Genomic DNA, 20,521 nt, shown 5'->3' on the forward strand with positions numbered 1-20,521 from the left:
TTTCTCACTGACATGCCCCCAACTAGGAGCTTAAAGAAAATTCAGAGTTTCCCACTCGTAATTACAACTTTGTGGTGGCATTCATGTCAACTCGTAAATACGATGTATACGACATGACTTGAATGAACAAGTAATACTGACTTTGCTATGACAATCTGCCGCTTCTGAATCATTACTGTAAGTATGTATTGTTATTAGTTTAAGTATTTGCTATTGACTGTTAAAATGCGGAGTTTTGCATGCCGTGGGCATGTTTTTGTGACAACTCTGTATAATGACATGGGTATGACACAGGTATTACAAGAGGGTGACTTATGAGGACATAACCCATGTCCCCATTTTTCCAAATGCTTATAAATCATACAGAATGAGTTATTTTGAGAAAGTAAAAATGCACAAAATTTCCCGTGAGGGTTAGGTTTAGGGGTAGGGTTGGTGAAGGGCGATAGAAAATACAGTTTCTACAGTATAAAAACCATTACGCCTATGGGATGTCCCAACTTTTCACAAAAACAAACATGTGTGTGTGTGTGTGTGTGTGTGTGTGTGTGTGTGTGTGAGTGTGTGAGAGAGAGAGAGGGTCACACAGTGGAGTCAGCCATCTCAACCATCCGTGGCTTGTGTACTGCAAACACATATGAGCTTCATCACTGTGTCTGTCACATGACTCTGTTCCCCTTTCAGGCTTGAACTGATGGTAAAACTAAGGACATTATTAACTGTCTTTACATTTATTTTGAAAGATGAAGTTTGCGATTATGGAAAGGGCCGTTACATTTCCGACGAGTGCTTGCGGTGTTCTGCCAATCACAATGCACTGGGTCAGTTGGCCAATCAGAGCAGACTGTGCTTTTCAGAAGCAGGGACTTTGTAGAAAACGACACATTTTAGAGAGGCGGGGTATAGAGGACATACAATAATGTGCAGTATTTGAAGAATAATGTGTTTTTTGAACATTAAAGCATGTCAATCTTTTCTGTTACACCTAATACACAAAATAATGATCTTTAAAAAATGATCATATGACCTCTTTAAATATTATCATCTCTACACTAGCAACATCCATAATGCATAGATTATAAGTATCACGGCTTATTAATAAGGCTGGAAATGTATTTAACAGATCTTTTATCATGCTACAATCCATCATGCTCTGTAATGTCACATAATTCAGGAGTTTTGGTTGTATAAAGTTTTTTTTTTTTGTGTGTGTGTGTGTGTGCTTGAGCTCATAAAACTTTGACTATTATTTGCAGAATTTAGACAGTCCACTTGCTAGTTTTTTTGTTGTTTAAACTATTTTACCATATGAAATTACAGATAACGTTTTAAACCGATAGGTAGATCATAGGTAGATCATAGCTAGATGGGCGGGCGAGCAGGCAGGCAGATAGGTAGATAGATACGGGTGCATCACAATAAATTAGAATGTTGTGGAGAAGTTCATTTCAGTAATTCAACTCAAATTGTGAAACTCGTGAATTAAATAAATTCAATGCACACAGACTGAAGTAGTTTAAGTCTGTTTCTTTTAATTGTAATGATTTTGTGACAAAAATGTAACAAAAACCCACGGTCTCACCAAATTAGAATATGGTAACATGGCAATCATCTTATCAACTCAAAACACCTGCAGAGGTTTCCTGAGCCTTCAAAATGGTCTCTCAGTTTGGTTCACTAGACTACACAATCATGGGGAAGACTGCTGATCTCACAGTTGTCCAGAAGGCAATCATTGACACAATTCACAAGGAGGGTAAGGCACAAACATTCATTGTCAAAGAAGCTGGCTGTTCACAGAGTGCTGTATCCAAGTATGTTAACAGAAAGTTGAGTGGAAGGAAAAAGTGTGGAAGAAAAAGATTCACAACCAACCGAGAACCGCAGCCTTATAAGGATTGTCAAGCAAAATAAATTCAAGAATTGGACACAAGGAATGGACTGAGGCTGGAGTCAAGGCATCAAGAGCCACCACACACAGACGTGTCAAGAAATTTGCAGACAACGTCAGAAGCGTCTTAATGAAAATAATTCATTTAGAATCCAAGGTCCTAGAGTCTGGAGGAAGGGTGGAGAGGCTCATAGCCAAACTTTCTTGAAGCTCAGTATTAATTTTCCACAGTCTGTGATGATTTGGGGTGCAATATCATCTGCTGGTGTTGGTCCATTGGGTTTTTTGAAAACCAAAGTCACTGCATCCATTTACCAAGAATGTTTGGAGCACTTCATGCTTCTTTTTTGCTGCCCACACTGCCAAAAGCACCAAATGTTGGTTAAATGGCCATGGTGTTGGTGTGCTTGACTGGCCAGCAAACTCACCAGACCTGAACCCCATAGAGAATCTATGGAATATTGTCAAGAGGAAGATGAGAAACAAGAGACCAAAAAATTGTAGGCCACTGTCAAAGAATCCTGGGCATCCATACCACCTCAGCAGTGCCACAAACTGATCACCTCCATGCCACGGAGAAATTAAAGCAAGTATTGCCCCTACCAAGTATTGAGTACACGTACAGTAAATTAACATACTTTCCAGAAGGCCAGTACTACACTAAAATATATATATTTTTTAATGGTCTTATGAAGTACTCTAACTTGTTGAGATAGTGAATTGGTGGGTTTTTGTTAAACATGAGCCAAAATCATCACAATTAAATGAACCAAAGACTTAAACTACTTTAGTCTGTGTGCACAGAATTGAATACACATGTTTCACAATTCGAATTTAATAACTGAAATAAACGAACTTTTCCACGACATTCTAATTTATTGAGATGCACCTGTAGATATATATATATATATATATATATATATATATATATATATATATATATATAATCTCTTTGTTTTCACATATTGTGTCTAATATTTTAGCTTAGGGCCTCTCAATATCGTTTTTGAGCTCAAAGCACATAACTGACCCTGTTCTTGTACAAATCTGGGATATCTTATTCGTCTGAACCACACTGACCAAACTCAAAGGACCTCTGAGAGTCCAGGGTGTCTCTGAGCCGTGCTCCAGCAGACAGAAGCTCCTTTCTGAGCAGTCTCAGAGGAACTGACTCCAGGTCAGTGTAGCATACTGGAGAAGCATCATGCCCCATCAATCACATTCTGGCTTCCCATTTTGGACAGCTGACAGGGGAACTGCATGGCCATCTGTGATGTCACCGCACATTCTGAGCGATGGGCAAAGCAGTTATGCGCACTCAAACACACACGCACACACACACACACACACACACACACACACACACACACATTCATACACACCGTTCCCTGTCCACAGATCCCACTCTGCTGTCAGTCCTCATTGTGTCTGTTTACAGTTCCCTTGCTCAGAAAGCCGAAAAAGGAGCGTCTGGTTCACTAGCCACCGTCTGCTAGTGTGAGTGAATTGGTTGGGACATGGATAGCCTCATCGCTGGTCTGGAATCAGTATGAGAATCTTCAGGCAGAGATGCCACATTTAGCCCAGAGGATACATGTTGATCTTAGATCAGATTTCTCCACAACACGACGTTTTACACTGAGTCCAACATGACAATTAGGCACAGTTTGTACACCATTTTTAAAACATTTGGTGTCAGTAAGATGATATACATTTGATATAATTGCATTTCTTTAGACACATAATGGTACAGGTGACGAGGAGCTTCAGAAGAACAGTGAACTGCGGCCATATATCAATAAAAAATAATTTTCCTGGTCTATCAGTCATAATATTGTGCTTGTGTGTGAAGCAGCTTGCACTGTAGTCTCTATCGTTTCATATTGAAGAGCGAACTAGACTCGTCCATATTTAATTTAGATTTTAGCGTTTGACTACTTTATTGTATTTATTTATATTTCTTCTTTCTGAAGTGCACAGGTAGATATGATATTTATTATAATGGGTTTATGCTAAGATTGTTTTAAGTTGACTTAAAATTAAAAGTTGTTATTTTTTTGAAGTCTTATAAATGTTAAAATTGACAGCTCTAAATTATGCTGTCATATTAGTACAGTAAACATATATTCAATGGTTAAATATATATAACAAATAAAAATCCTAGAGTCATCAGTAGTATTTGGTATCAGTGATACTTAGCTTCAGTCATAAAAAATATGGCATTAAAAATATACTGTATGTTGTTTCTAATTTAATTTGAAGATTGCATGTAAAATTATTGCAATACAAAAGTAAAAAACAAAAAAAATGTTAGGTGGAATTAAACCAAATTAATTTCAGAAAATAAAATTATGCACTGTATGTATGTATATATATCAGTCTACTTTAAAGCTCAGCTAAGAAAATTCAAGTGATTTTAAAATAAAATAAAAAATTAGTCATGCAACTTGGTATGTATATATAATTATTAATATAATTATTATCCAACACTGGTGCTGTTGGTGTTTATAAAACCCCAGTGCGAATGTAATGTGGGCTGAGACACTATCAGAACTTAAAATAGGTTTGAGTCTACTTTAAAGTACAGCTACAAAGTCAAAATAAAACACTTAAAAGATATTTAAATGTTTAAATATTTTATCTATTTACTTGCATGCCATGTGATCATTAACAAACATCAGAGATCCGTGACTGTGTTGTTAAATTATTGAAATATTATGGAAATCTCAGAGAGCACTTCAAGTAAATGTTTTACATCCAGCAGGTTTGGCTGAAAAAAAATATTTATTTTTATTTTATTACTGATTTGTACTTTAGCAGTTTAGCAGTTTAGCTCTCTGAGCCTTGGTGCTCACAAGGGAGATGTAGGTTTCCAGGTCCAGCCATTGTTGTACTGATCACCCTCTTTCTCTACCTCTTACTTCAAGAATGTCCTGTCCCCTCTCTACTGGCTTTCTCAATTAAGAGTGGCAAAAGCCCCTATGAAGTCACTAAGAGAGGAATACACATTAATCAACTAAATTGACCAGTATGTCTTTCTCGGCAGGTCTGAATCACACGTCTGCTCTCTCATCTCAGGTTGTCATCTGTAATATCCCCCCGGCATGCTGGCCGACGCTGATATCCCCTCATCAGTCCAGCACAAATGGCTTGTGCATCACAGGCACGGCTCAGCGCAGTGCGGACAGCGTGCGGTGAGGAGAAATATGTTCACTTTCTCTCTTTGCTGTCCTCAGCAGCCAACCTTATCAGATCAAACAGCTGAGAAACACAGCAATGACTCAGTGACCACTGTGTGTGTGTGTGTGCGCGCACTGTATCTGCTTCCTGAGGCCTTAGACACCATATTGGTTATGTTAGATATGGAAGTGACACACACACCGACACACACATACCTACATATGTACACACACCTAGAAGAGTCAGATATGCCAATATAGCGCATGGATCAGCGGGGCATTATACTGCTTTGTCCACCAGCAGCTCGGCGTCAGATATCTTATTACTGACTGACTCCAGAGACATGTGCGGGGTCAATGGATCAGAATAGGGAAGTCGTGGCCTAATGGTTAGAGGGTTGGACTCCCAATCGAAGGGTTGTGAGTTCTAGTCTCGGGCCGGACGGAATTGTGGGTGGGGGGAGTGCATGTACAGTTCTCTCTCCAACTTCAATACCACGACTTAGGTGCCCTTGAGCAAGGCATCGAACCCCCAACTGCTCCCCGGGCGCCGCAGCATAAATGGCTGCCCACTGCTCCGGGTGTGTGCTCACAGTGTGTGTGTGTGTGTTCACTGCTCTGTGTGTGTGCATTTTCGGATGGGTTAAATGCAGAGCACAAATTCTGAGTATGGGTCACCATACTTGGCTGAATGTCACTTCACTTTCTTTTTCACTTTCAACTTGATCGATACTGGGAAAGGAGATACAGGAGGCTATATTAAAGTGGACAGAATTAAATTAAATTGGAAAATACAACTGAAAGGCACATAAAACCTCCATTTTCTCTCGGCGACCTGTTTGTACCTGGAGTTTCCTCTTTCTTTCATTTCGCTCTCACGCACTCGACACAGCAGTGGGTCAGTGTATGGGTTGGAAAACCATGCCCATCCACACATACTAAATAACACAAATACCGTATTTTCCGGACTATAAGTCACACTTTTTTTCATAGTTTGGCTGGTCCTGTGACTTATAGTCAGGTGCGACTTATTTATCAAAATTAATTTGACATGAACCGAGAGAAATGAACCAAGAGAAATGAACCAATAGAAAACATTACCATCTCCAGCCGCGAGAGGGCGCTCTATGTCTTCAGTGTAGACTACAGGAGCACTGAGCAGCATAGAGCGCCCTCTCGCGGCTGTAGACGGTAATGTTTTCTCTTGGTTCTTGGTTCTAAATAAATGCGACTTATAGTCCAGTGCGACTTATTTGTTTTATTCCTCATCATGACGTATTTTTGGACTGATGCGACTTATACTCAGTCCGAAAAATACGGTAAGCACAATTTGATCAACATTCTTTAATGGTAAACATAAATATTTAGCATACCTGTATTACATTTTTGATGGTTTATCAAATAAACTCTTTTGTGCTCTGAGAATTTAAAGAAACATTTAAATAATTATAGTATGTAACAGCACATACCCAAAATGTTAAACAATTATGTAAGTAATGTATTTATTTATTTTTAAGAAATTTTGTTTACTCACAAAGGCTGCATTTATTTGATCAAACTTATAGTAAACAGTTATATATGGTATTCTATTATGATTCAAAATAACTTGTTTTGAATATACTTTCATATGTAATATTTTCCTCTGATACATTCACATGATCCTTAAGAAATTATTATTATATGCTAGCTTGCTGTTCAAGAAACATTTCTTATTATAATAATGTTGAAAACAGTTGTGCTACATAATATTTTTGTGAAACTGTGATACACTACTAGTGTACATGATAAATAGTTTTTTTTTTAAATCATGATCACTATTTCTCTCTGATTTTATTAAGCAAATAGTCTTTGATATTTGACCCCTGGTTATTGAAAGAAATTCATTTCAATTTGGCATTTGTCCTATTTTACATTGGGAACAACCTCCACAAGTGGTTGCCAGATGTTTACAGTTTAAATCCCAATTAGTGTTCTTCTGACCATGCAAGGCAACGTTATCTTGATTTGTGCTTAAAAGTGCAATACTAACAAAAAATTGCAATAATTCTGATAAAATGTTAAAAATAAATAATAATAATAATAAACGTGATAAATACATAACATGTTATAACATTATATAAATTGGATAAAATAATATTTAAAAAGAAAATCAATTTCAAATAGATACTGTTATTTCTATTCAATAAAGAATACTGAAAAAAAAAATAGATACAATTATTTGTAAATTAACTGTTTCCACAACAATATTTAGCAGACAACAACTCTTCAAGACTGGAAATAATAGGAAAGATTATTAATAACGGAGCATGAACAATAACTGATAATTAAGTTCAAAATCAGCATATTACAATTATTTCTGGAGGATCACGCAACACTAAGGACTAAAGTAATGGCTGTGAAAATTTATTTAAAATACTTTATTTTTTTTTTTTTAATAAAATGAATGTGATTAATGTGAGTTCAATTTCAGCTTCTGATTTGACCTGATCTCCATCTCAAAATCTACAAAGCACAAAGGTAGTAAATAAAAGTTAGTAAAAAAAAATCCTGACATTAAGATTTGCATGTCAAACAGCTACTAAAATGTGCTGCCAGCACGACACCAAAAGCAATGTATCTTTGCTTACCTCTTCTCTAATCTCCACAAAGGATCTGTTGATTCCCGTGGCTGGAACTTATACAAAGTCCAGACCTCCTGATATTTAAATTGATTGGTTTGATATTGATTAAGCTGGCTGCTTCAGGTGATGTATGCGCTCGTCTGCACTCTGAATCTCTCCCGGGGCGCCATCAGACAGCACAACAATACAAAACAAACAACGTGGCCTGCCACAGAGAATAACATTCCACCAAAAACTCCTACTAGAGGAGAACCTTCACACCTGCTGTTCCTCAGTCAGAAAAAAAAAAAATCCAATTATGGGCCGACAAGTAAACGTTTCAGCACTTAAGAGTGGATTGATAAGAAGCAAGCGTGATAGAGGGAGAGAGAAAGAGAGAGAGAGAGAGAAAAGGCTCATTTGCACAATAATACAGTTAGTGAGGTGATTTTAAAATAAGAAAAGCCCATTAACATTTAAATGACTGCAATGAGTTTCCAAATTAAGCATTTTTTTTTTTTTTTTTGTGCAATCCTTCAGCTGGATCGGATCAGTCAGGGGGAGGATGAAAGTCCTGACTGTGCATTGCTGGCTCACTTTGGCCCATTTCAGCCTGGCTTAGCCCTGTTTGAGCTTTAAGACTGAACCAAACTCAAGCCAGAACTGGTCCATTTACTGAACTGAAGATGCATGCATAAACTAGAAGGCACTGGCAAATTAAACAGAATAATACTGAAAGTTTAAGAGCCTTGCCATGGTATTGTAGTGATGTCAGATTCAGGTTAATAATTTTTTTTATGTGGTCCCTGCAAGCAACCACCTTGAAACACCCTAAAAACCACAGAGCTACTTGCAAACAATTTATCCAAGAGGTTCTCAAGTCAAGAAAATGTCTCTTTTGAGAAGTCAATCCAGAGGTGCGTTCAGCTTTGACCACCCTGAAAAGTGTTTTCTCAGGTCAGTTATTATGTATGTTTCATTTTTTTCATTATTTATTTTTTTTTTTTTTTTGTCGATTCAACCACCAATTAAACATTCCTTTCAGTAGGTTATTTCTTTTCAGTGAACTGGCCAAATGCATTTACAAAATGTTTTGAATTGATTCTCATTTGTTTGGACCGCTCTCTCTCTCTCTCTCTCTCTGAATCATCCAAAGTGGTTTTCAGTCAGCACAAGAGATATTATCAAGATGCTCAAGAAAACAGAACAAATAGCACTGGGCGAAGTGGATATTCACCTTCAAACAATTGAAGCAAAAGGCTACTTTTTGAGAGGTAACTGAGAATTTAGCTTCTGAAGTGTCATGTGATTGAGCAGCCATTTCCATTCTTTTATCAGTTGTTTTTTTTTGTTTTGTGAAAATATGCTAAATGGATGTCTTTTCAGTAGAGTTTTGGCTCTTTTTGTGTTTTATAATGTTTCAATCGTAGGGGCACCTTCTAAAAACTCTTGGGAAAGTCTCATGAGTAGTTCTTCTTATAGTAGTGTTTAGATACATGAATGCTAGACATACTGAAGAAAATTATATGTTCATCACAGAGCAGAATTTTTGAATTAATTTTCTAATGCTATTTTTGTGAAAAACATTTTCCATTACCTCGACAAGTCAAACCTCCTATAACACTCCAAAACCCTTAACATTTGAGCATCATTGCATAAGTAAGAACAATTTCAGCAATGGTTTGAGCTTAGACCACAACACTGTCACATTCAACTTGTAAATCAGCACTGTATTCATTGGTCATATATAATTGTTTTATTAAAAAAAATAAAAATAAATGCGTTATTGACCATTTGTGTGGCCCATGCAATCATGCTCCAGCTGACCAAATACATGTTCTGGCAACGGCAATTCATAGCTTCTTTTGGCAATAATAATTTGACTGGTTTTCATTGATTGCAAATAACCATATTGAACCGTGTCCTTTGGTTGCACTTTTGGACTCTCTCCAAATCATGTCAGCTGCCAGCTACACTCTCTAATGCACATGCCTTTTCCACACTCATAGTTGAAAGGCTAATACTTCTGGTTCAGAAGCACAATTATGTCATTTGACAACTAGCTGAAGAATGTTTTATTACATTTTCAAGAATTTCAAAATCCTGAACCACTAATTATTCTGATACAATATCTGATTACTTCAATGACCCTTATGCTGTTGTAATGTTTTTGAAATAGTGTAAAAACAGCAGTATTGTAATATTGTTACAAAAACTGATTTCTATGTGAATATATTTTAAAATGAATGTATGTCCAGATGACAAAGCTGAAAGGATGTGTCACATGATCCATGAGGAATCATTCTAATCTGCAAACTTATTTTGATATCACATACAATAACAATATTTTGGAAACAGCTGTTTCCAACAACTTTACCAGCGCAAACATTAGTAGGCCAACTGGTTATTATGCTGGAAACCAATCAAATTATAACTGCCAAAAGGGAGTGCATAATCCCAAACCATATGTATCAGGTCACCGGTCACACAGACTGTGGGTACTGTATTTATTATTATTTTTTTTTACGATCATATTATATACCTAACAAAATTAAATCATGGTATCACATATCTGCACATATTTCTTCCATATAAATCTATACTGGATTTTTCCCTTTTGCTTTTTTTTTTTTACACTGAAGGCTGGATGGACAGAAGGTGTGGTGTGAAATGAGAGGTACAGGATGTGCTAGTGGAACACACTGCAGGGGAAAAGGTGAAGCAGGAGACAATATGCTGCCTCTAAACAGGCCAAAAGACATTCTGTCCAGCCCTCTATGTGTGTGTGTTTAAGGAGGTGAAATAAACATATGAAGAGACAGGTGCTCGAGAGAATCGACTAGGCCTGCTGTACCAGTGTGTGTGTGTGAGAGAGAGCGAGCGAGAAGATAAAGTGTGTGATATGCAGTAACAGATACAAGGGCAGCATTCTGAGCATAGGAACAGGCATTCAGTGTGTGCGTTTATGTGCATGTGTATTCAGGTGGAGTGTTTATTACTGTGTATGGTAGGTTTATGTAGACATTGTCTGAAAAGCAACAGCAGGTGAGGGCAGATGGCAGCAGACACTTGGTGGCACTGGAGAGATACAAGATGGCACACACACACACACACACACACACATCCTGATATACCACATTTACACACATGCTCCTTTCTCAAATTCACTAAAGTTTGAAATATGGAGTGAAATGTGAAATCTAAACCTAAAAAAAAAAAACTATATAAATATATATACATTTTGAATCTGAAAACTATTTTAACGAGTTGACAATTAGGTTAAATCTAGAGCTGGTTCGAATACCATTCTTTGAGCTTAGGTAGTAGGCTAATTAACACAGAATATTCAAAGCTTCGGAGGGAGGGGGCTGAACATATTTTTTTTCTCTAATAAAGGCAGGGATCTCTATGTGTCTGTCTGTGTTTGCATTTTTATTATGTCGAGAACCGTTCATCCAGTCGACTTCAGGCATGGCGGGTGTGCAGTGTTGCATTTTGGTGCGCTCCACGCTGCGCCGATGTGTTGTTTGCTTTCAAACCAAAGCGTAAATACACGTAAAAAATGTTTCCTTGTGGCGCATCTGACACATGATGATGGCTGAGCGTACACCACTTATTTATTTGGTTGTCTATGGGACAGTCTCAAGCCTCCCGGTCTTCATTAAAGATATCTTAAATTGTGTTCCGAATACAAACAAAACTTTAACGGGGTTTGGAACGACATGGGGGTAAAGTGAATAACGACAAAATTTTCATTTTGGGATGGAGTATCCCTTTAACCATTCCATTCCGTGCCTGGGCCAGTCAGTACAGATACAGTTTCATTTTCCACTGGCGCTTATAACGGAACACTTTGGAATGCAATACAACTGCGTCAGTCTTTGCCTTGGAAATGCAGGTGTAATATAAACAGCGATGTGGACGATGATCAGACATTTCTGTTTTTGGGACTCCTTTTTTTATCTGATATTTACTTCGTTCAATAACAGAAAAAAAAAATACTCTTGACGTGAAAAATAGTATAAACAGAAGGCAATGGTGGGTATAATATCAAGAAGCACAAATGTTTCCTCCACAGACCAAACTGTCTCAGACATTTTTTCTTTTTTATATTGAAGGTTCGTAGGATAGCTGTTTACTTGGCTGTTTGATCAAATTGCGCTTCCGCGTTGCCAGGCAACAGAGCGGCAACGTCACACACTCTTAACATGACGACTAAGCATGGTTGTCTAATCCAGAGCCATGATTCCAGGCCGAGAAGTGTTTGTAATCGTGCCGCGCCGTACCAGGCTCATGTGGAAATGCAACTGTAACTGTACCTAAAAGTCCTTAGAACCATTCAGGATGATAGTAAAAAAAAAAAAAAACGGCTATATCAAAAAAAAAAAAAAGATTTTTCGAATGTCAAAATAGAAAATTGATTGTCAACCCACCTCACGAATATTTTAATAATCTAATATTCTGCTCCAGGCCTAGTTAAATCACAATGTGAAACTACCATAAACATACCCCTCAATATACAGGAAATGGTACATTTAAGTGATTATGATCACATGAAACAAGATGATCAATTTAAAATAAAATCTGTTAGAATCTAAATATAATTGCTATAAATTATATACAGCTTGAAAATAATAGATATGTCTGAATTTGAACCTAAATTTGAATCAGAATCTGACTCAATCAGAATCTCAGTCTGAAACAATATTCACAATTACACTTGTACACTTTGTACTACAAATGTACAGTTTGGTTAGAAGAATTAAGATCACTGAACTTAAACAGACTTTAATTCACTTCTTATCTGGTGCAAATTCACATCCTCAGTTATATTCAGCTGTCCTCTGACAGAGATGGGGGTATATTTTGTGCGAAGCCTATTTTTTGGAACACAGAATATTTCTCAGATTGCAAGCTCTATCAAGTGACCTGCACTCCAAAGTGAATTCAACACCAAACCTATTAGGTCAGGCATTTTCGTAGGATAGATACATTATTGCTTTTCTCAAAGCCTCAAGGCTGTATCACTTAGAATGATTCATAGCTCTCTTGCTCTCTCTCTTTCTCTCTATCTCTCTCTTTCCATAAGCACTCTCCAGGAGAGAAATACTCACAGAAGTAACACCTCATGATTTCCAGATGGAGTTGTGCACAGTCATTCTGTCTAACTGTGTCCTGACTCCAACCAATAGGTTTGTCTATGAGTAATGCCTACAAGATGCTCCTCTTCAAAATAAACTTGCATAATGCTAGTCTTAAATGAGATAGAAACTCACTAAGGCAGGCTTGGTTACAGAGTTATGGGGAATTATAACAACCCAAAAGGATGGAAAAAAAGAAGACTTGCTCATGAATAGTGTATAGATAAGGTCCAACTAGCCTCTTCTCTGTCAATCTCCTGCTCTGTGGCCAGCGATTCTTTGCTTTCTTTTGCTATCATTTCTTTGGTCTTTCTTCTACACACATGCACACACACACTTACTGTGCATCAAGACTGTTCTCATCTGGATGTCAAAAAGGAAATCACTTAATTACTGGTCCAAATCAAAAGAGCCCATCCTCTATGATATTCTACTGTAGACCATAGGTGTGACTTGGTTACTTCCACAAATGGAAATGTATGGGATTTTGTCATATGCCAGATGAAAATCACAAGCACAGTTTCATGGATTAGTGTCCTTCTGCTCAATGAGCCACAAGATTGAGGTATCATTAATTTCTGTAGAGAAACACATCTTTTTGGCCCCAATTTTTAAGTTGGTCACAAGAATTTGCTGTGTTGACCAACAGAATGCTGCTTAGTTTTGAAAGTTACTTCTGTGTGAGTAACAGTAACTAGTTATAGTAATAATATTACTTTTTGCATTAACTATTAGTGTAACTAATTATTAATAAGATTTCTGTAAAAAAAAAAAAAAAAAAAACGTTACTTACGTTACTTTTGATACCTCAGCCCTACTGATTTGAAGTCCAACAATCCAATCATTCCTAGATTTATTTTCACAATTTATTTCCATCATTTTCATGACTCACACAGGCCCATGAAGCCACCAGAGCAGAAGGCAAGCTAGGAATATAGAAAAGCTTATATTCAGCGGATGACAATAGTGCCATTACCAGTCACTATCAATCACCATTGAGTGTTTGTAATAACTTCTGACTGCGATCCAGTGTGGATTTTGGTCAAGTGATGAGGCAGAAATAGATTAGAACACTGAAAGAGCAAAAAAAAAAAAAAACTAGGCTTAAAAACTTAAAGTCTAAATATTACGAGAATAAAGTCGAAACATTTAATTTGAATATTGTTGCATTCGAGCGGCCACATCATCTTACTGGGACGAGGAAGAGTCAATTTTAACGACTCGCGGAAACAGCTTGATATCAAGAATATGATATTTATTAAAAGACTGAACAGAAACAACTTTTTACCTTAACATCAGCTCACACACCCAATCGACATTCCTTCGTGGGGCGCTGTAGCTCTCAACACTTTTTAAAAATACACTATGAATATATGTGGGATTATTAACAGAAATCATACCATGTGTCATAGCCATAGACTGTAGCCTACTCTCGGGGACAGTATGCTTGGATATAATATTTCATATCTTCCATTGCATTTGTTACGTGTAGTGCAACAGCTACCCAATAGCAATAAGATTGTTGCTTTTTATAGACCTACTTTTAATGTCTCGGCTTTCAAAGACAGTTTTATAGTGAAACACAAATTATGTGTTTTACAAGCTCTTTACTGATCAGATCGCTGTATTTATGTGAAACAATTTATTAAATTAAACTGTTTTCTTTGATAAAATTCAAAATATGTGAAAATGTCTTGTAATTTTTCGAAATTAATCTCGGTATATTTTGACTGTATTCTCGAAATATTTCGACTTTATTCTTGTAGTATTACGACTTCATTCTCGAAACATTTCGACTTTATTTTCGTAGTAGGCCAATTACGACTTTAATCTCGTAAATAATATATTTTTTATTTTATTTTTCAACATGGCACTAAAACACAATCGTACAAACCTGCTGAGCAATGCTTCATACATTTAATAGTTTTAACCAAATCAAATGCCTTGCAAGCAGCATTAATAACAATAAAGGCACAAAAATGCAGCCAGGATGGGAAATCTTGTTCTGGTTGGCAGGAAAGGCTCTGGAGTGAGAGATTGCGCGTGAACATGTTTTCAGGATCAAAAGCCTCAATGGGGCATCATTACTCCTCTACAACTCACCCTCGCTTTTTCTCCATCTCCTTTATGAAGACCTCAGATACTCGATGATGAGAATTACCCTTGTCAAAGATGCATAATTGGCGGACGCTCTCTGATGAGGACGGCCATGTGGAATTTAACGAGTTGAAAATAAATGCGAATGCCCACTTTTCATGTGAAAACGCACATTGCATTCAAGTGGCTCCTGCTAATCGAGAACTGCAACCAAAGCCACCTGATTGACTCATTCAAAGGGAGGCAGAAGGAGCGAGAGATAGAGAAAGAGAGGGAAAAATGTAGACTGGGAGAGATGGGCAGGCTATTTGTTTCAGTTTAGTGTTGTGATTGAAAGCACTTCAGGCACCATTGATGGAGAAAAACTTCATTTGGTCTCACTGAGTACCAACTGCACATCAGTCTGCAGAGAAATGACTCAGTCTGTTCTCCAGGAGAGCTTTGAAAACCTGCTCCTCTGCTGCTTGTGGGAAGGGGAGAGGCTCTCTATATGCTTCAAATATCAAGACTTCCAGGCAGGTGCTTTAAACAGAGACATTCATTTGAATGAAGGAACACACTGCTATTTAAGAAATTATGGGTGAGGGTGTTCAGTTATGGTGATGATTGGATGCAGATATAAACTATCAAGAGGCAGCGTAATAAACAACTCTGTTTTTACATGCAGAACATTTAAACAGTGCTGGAATCGTGGAAGTTTTAAATGACTTCCTCATTGTTTTAAGGTGTTGAGATATGATTAGAGCCACCAGTGGCCCTAAGCACATTTATTTATAAAATGTTATCTATTAAATGTTTATAAAATGTAATTTATTAAATGTTATAAAGTGTTATCGTTGTTAAATAAAACCAAACCATTAAAAATAAAATATTAGTTGAAATGATTAAACTTCAATGAAGATGAGAAATGTTGTTTGGCAGCTAACTTGAAATGGGTTTGAACTGAAGTACTAATACTAACTAACTAAATAAACGAATGGAAATTATAAAAGCATTAAAAATAAATAAAAATAAAAATGAAAACTACATACTGAAACTAAAGGGTTTAAAATAAGGTTTAAAATAACTTTTAAATGAAAATATAAAAATAAAAGCTAGTTCCAAATATTAATACAATAAGTTCTAAACAATGTACTAAAATGGAAATAAAAATAAATAAAAAATAGTAAAAAAAATATGACATAACATAACACATGACAAAAATACTAAAATCTATGCTAAATTTAAAACCTTAAATATAAAAAATATTGAAATAAACTGAACCTGAAATATGCAAACAAAATTACTTATACTACAATTATTAATACAAAATAAATAATTGATAAATCTATAATAGTATATAAATAATACTAGAATTTCATTGCCCTGATACCTCTATGATATCGACCTAAATATAGTTAAGACCCAGGGTCATCTGGGGCCCCAAAATGGTTGCCAAATATAAAAAGATCCCACCTCAATATCTCCACAATATTCTGGTGCCTAGACATGCCTTGGGCCCCACATGGGTCCTCTGTTTGCTATCCTAGCCAAAGCATCTACCCCAAATATCTCTATCATATTCAGGTCCCCAGACATAGCTGAGGCCAAAAGGGGCCTCTGAGGTACAGCATGGGGCTTCTGTACACTGCCTCAAGTCAAAAGCGTCCCACCACAATATCTCTACATTGTGGACACGGATGGAATCCTGCGAGATTTGTAAATATAGAAATAAAAATAGCAATGCTTGTCTTAAGACAAAAATACACCACAGTGCTTTAATCTGACCGAGAGAAGTAGCTCCCTCAACCAATCAAACGCCGTCATGTGACTCATTCTGTCCTGCCCTCTACACAACAAGTCGTGCACTACATGCTGATGACGGCCTTTCCATTATGAGACACAATGTCTGCAATTTTTTTTTTTGTATCTGCGAGGTGATGAAATAAAGCCCTGTCAACACCAGACCCCAAATGAGTTCCTTGGACTTGAACAATGTGCTTTTTTCTATTACTTGTTAAAAGTTGAAGAAGTTCAGCCGTGCCTTTATAAACTTGAGAAAACATGTCTTATCCATCTTAGTTGTTAATCCCATCACAGACTCGCATGCACACAAAACAGACAAATTGGTTCCAAAGAGGACGGACAAAAACACTTCTCACTTTGTAAATGACTGTTAATTGGTGTGAGGACAGTCTGGGTATTTTAGAGCACTTAAACACTGAAACTTCAAGACTATATTGTACCAAAACAGACAACAAAGGTTCTAGCGAGGATGCGCATGTACACAAACACCCCACGACGCGCTCCAGACAGCTCCCATCTCTGAGAGCGCGTTAACCCCTATACGATCTGCACTAATTGGAGTCTCAGACACAATGGCAGCCATTATATGCAGTCCCTGCCGGAGTATGTGTGTGTGAATGAGTGAGGTGGGAGAAGAGGGGGTCAGATGGACCCCAATTATGAGCGAAGACTATTAAGAGCAAAGCAGCGTGGGAAACAGAGTGAGAAAGTCTCAAATCTCCATTTGAATATTAAACAGTGCTTACTGCTTACCAATTACCACTTTCTGAAAGGCACGTTTTGAGCATACCGCTGCACAGAAAATGGCTTTGTGCATGCTAATCGCGTGTACATTTGTGGGTCGGGTATATAGCGCTGCACGGTGTGTGCGCATATGACTGGAAGTGTGAATACACCGCTGTACCCTTCAGTTCAACTCGGCTGCCAAGCAAAACAATGCTACTCTCAGCATGTGTAAATTATTCAGATGGTCATAGGTACACAAATAATTCAAACGAAAGCACTGGCACAACTAGCCAACACTTACACAAACACACGCGGTCACATGGAGAAAGAGAAACCACATCAAATATTTACACAGCAGTGGGGAAGACAATATAGTGAGCCGTTCTAAAACACAATACCATGGTTTGTCCTTAATGAAGTGTGTGTGTGTGTCTCAGGTAGTTATTGAAGTGTCATGTGTGTGTGTGCTGTGAGTGATAGCTGCCGCATTGGCATCTTCGATGGATTTGACACTTGTCGAAGACGACGGTGGCTGTGCAAATAAACATAGTCTGGTTGTGGAGGAGAAGTGTTTTTAGATGTAATTATGTTTGGCATTTCTAAAGGGAGAACAAGATAATTAGAGAGATAAAACATAAAAGCTTGTTCCTCTGTTCAACAGCAGCAGGGTGATTAGTGCAGAAGAGGGTACAATTACAGCCTATTTCAGGTTTTAGGATCTTTATGTATGCACAACTTATATACGTGTGTGCATAAACGCATATGAACATGAATATTAGGGCTGCACAATTTGGGGAAGATTTCCAATAGTCATTTTTCTAATAAAAATGTGGTCTATAATATGATAAAAGCTCCAGGTTTGTAGTTTTTGTTTGTAGAAGAGTTATTTTTATATAATTGTGATTAAAGTTAATTATTATATATAATAATTTATATTATAATGTGATAATAATAATTTCTTATTAAAATAAGAAATTACTCTTGCAATATTGCACAGTAAATATATACTTAATAAAAATACAGTATATCTGTGTACAATCATGTTACTAATATTTAAGGCTGTGTTCATTTATTCATTTAAACCATCAACCATTTTATTTTGGTGGAAAATCAGATTGCATTGTGTGGACAAAATCTTACACCTTCTTGTAATGTAAAACCTAGTTTCTCAGTTCATTTCCTATTCTTGTTAAAAGCTGTCAAACGTTTTTAGAAACACGCACGCCTATAGATCAGTGTGAAGTCTAATCTTGCTACTATTCCATTACCTCAGCTCTTTACACACACCCACACACACACATTTCCTCCTTTCCACACTTTTCTCTTCAACTCCCCTTTTCTTGAAAACCCTTTACCTTCAGTCACACAAACACAATCTCTTACTCACTAGTTCTCAAAACGGGTTCACAGATTCATTCTGAAATGGTTACTTTGAAAGTAAAACAAAGGTTATTGGAGGACATTATACAAGAAGACCTAATTTATTTTTTCTCTCTATATTATATATATATATATATATATATATATATATATATATATATATATATATATATATATTACATTTCACATTTATTTCAGAATATTACTTGCTATTTTGTTGTAATTGTTTCTGAAATTTACTAGCAATTTCTCAGAAAGGTTGAGTTGTTAAGCCTATTTAAGCCATGGTATAAAAATATATATTCAATTTAATAAAAATAATATGAATATTATTATATAATTTATGTTAATATACAATATATATACAGTGTATATATATATATATATATATATATATATATATATATATATATATATATATATATATATATATATATAAAATGATACCGCACAACTTGGCGTAAAATCCCAATCAATCTGCATTCAATTATTCTCCTAACACGTTTACAAGATTATCAGCACCTCTATTTAACTTTCAGGACCAACACAAACACACACACACACACACACACAAATGCCCTCTCTCTCAGGGTAATTAATTTGCACAGTGGGTCTCCCTTGCAGATGGCTGCAGGTAAAATGTTTCTCAGGAGGGTCACAAACGGTTAACGGTGCCCGTACTGTCCCCAGATTGTAGACCACTGACCTTATTCATTGTCCCCGTGAAAGCATACACAGACATTCACATTCCATTACACACACACACTCGTCTGCTGTGATCTCCCTATGAAAACCACACTAAATGTGGACACACATGGTGGGGTGGCAGAAATATATAAAGAGGCAATAATGTATGGGAAGAGAAGAGACAGATGGAGGCCCTGTTTCCCATATGTTAATATCCTCTGGAGCTAAAAGTTCCCTCTGGAAGAGAAAGGGAGAGAGAGAGAGAGAGATGAGGGTGAATATCAATATCCTTTCTCCTTCCATCTCTGTCACTCGCTGCAACGTTGTGAACTCAATTAATAGATAAACTATGGCAAGAGAGGAGGGTAAACAAAAATATACTGTCCATTTACATTCAGCACACGCCGGGGTCAGCGGAAAGTATTTCTAGAGTGTGATTATTCATATCTGTCAAACGCTGTTTTAAATGAGAACTGTGTGCACTGTCCCACAATGCAGCGTGACTGACTGACATGCCTGGAAGACAGGAGAGCAGGTGAGTGGAGCGGAGAGAGAGCAATTTCCACCGCTCCAAGCATTCTGTCACTCCGCTCCGACTCCATTCCGCATTTTTAATCTCACACTCAAAGGTGAAATAAATTCCAAATGAAAATGTCATGTCCCCAACACTCCCAATCTTTCGAAATGACACAAATTTTGTAGGTTCCTACATTTGCATTTGTCCCTCATTTATAAAAGCTTTATGCTTTCAGCAGGATGCATTTATTTGTTATACTGTGAGAATGTATTATACAATTTAAATTTGTTATTTTTAAATTTAATATAATCTAAAATAAATTGTATTTTAACTTTTTTTATGATGGCAAAGCACCTTCAGTGTCATCCAATCCTTCAGAAATAATTCTAATGATCTGATGCTCAAAAAAGCAATCATACTGCCTAATATTTATTTTATTTTTTTGGAAACTGTTATATGCACATTTACAGGACTCTTCGATGAACAAAGCGTTCATTTGAAACATAAATCCAATGTAA

This window comes from Carassius gibelio, chromosome B1 (genome assembly GCF_023724105.1).
Source record: "Carassius gibelio isolate Cgi1373 ecotype wild population from Czech Republic chromosome B1, carGib1.2-hapl.c, whole genome shotgun sequence".
NCBI classification, from domain to species: Eukaryota; Metazoa; Chordata; class Actinopteri; order Cypriniformes; family Cyprinidae; genus Carassius; species Carassius gibelio.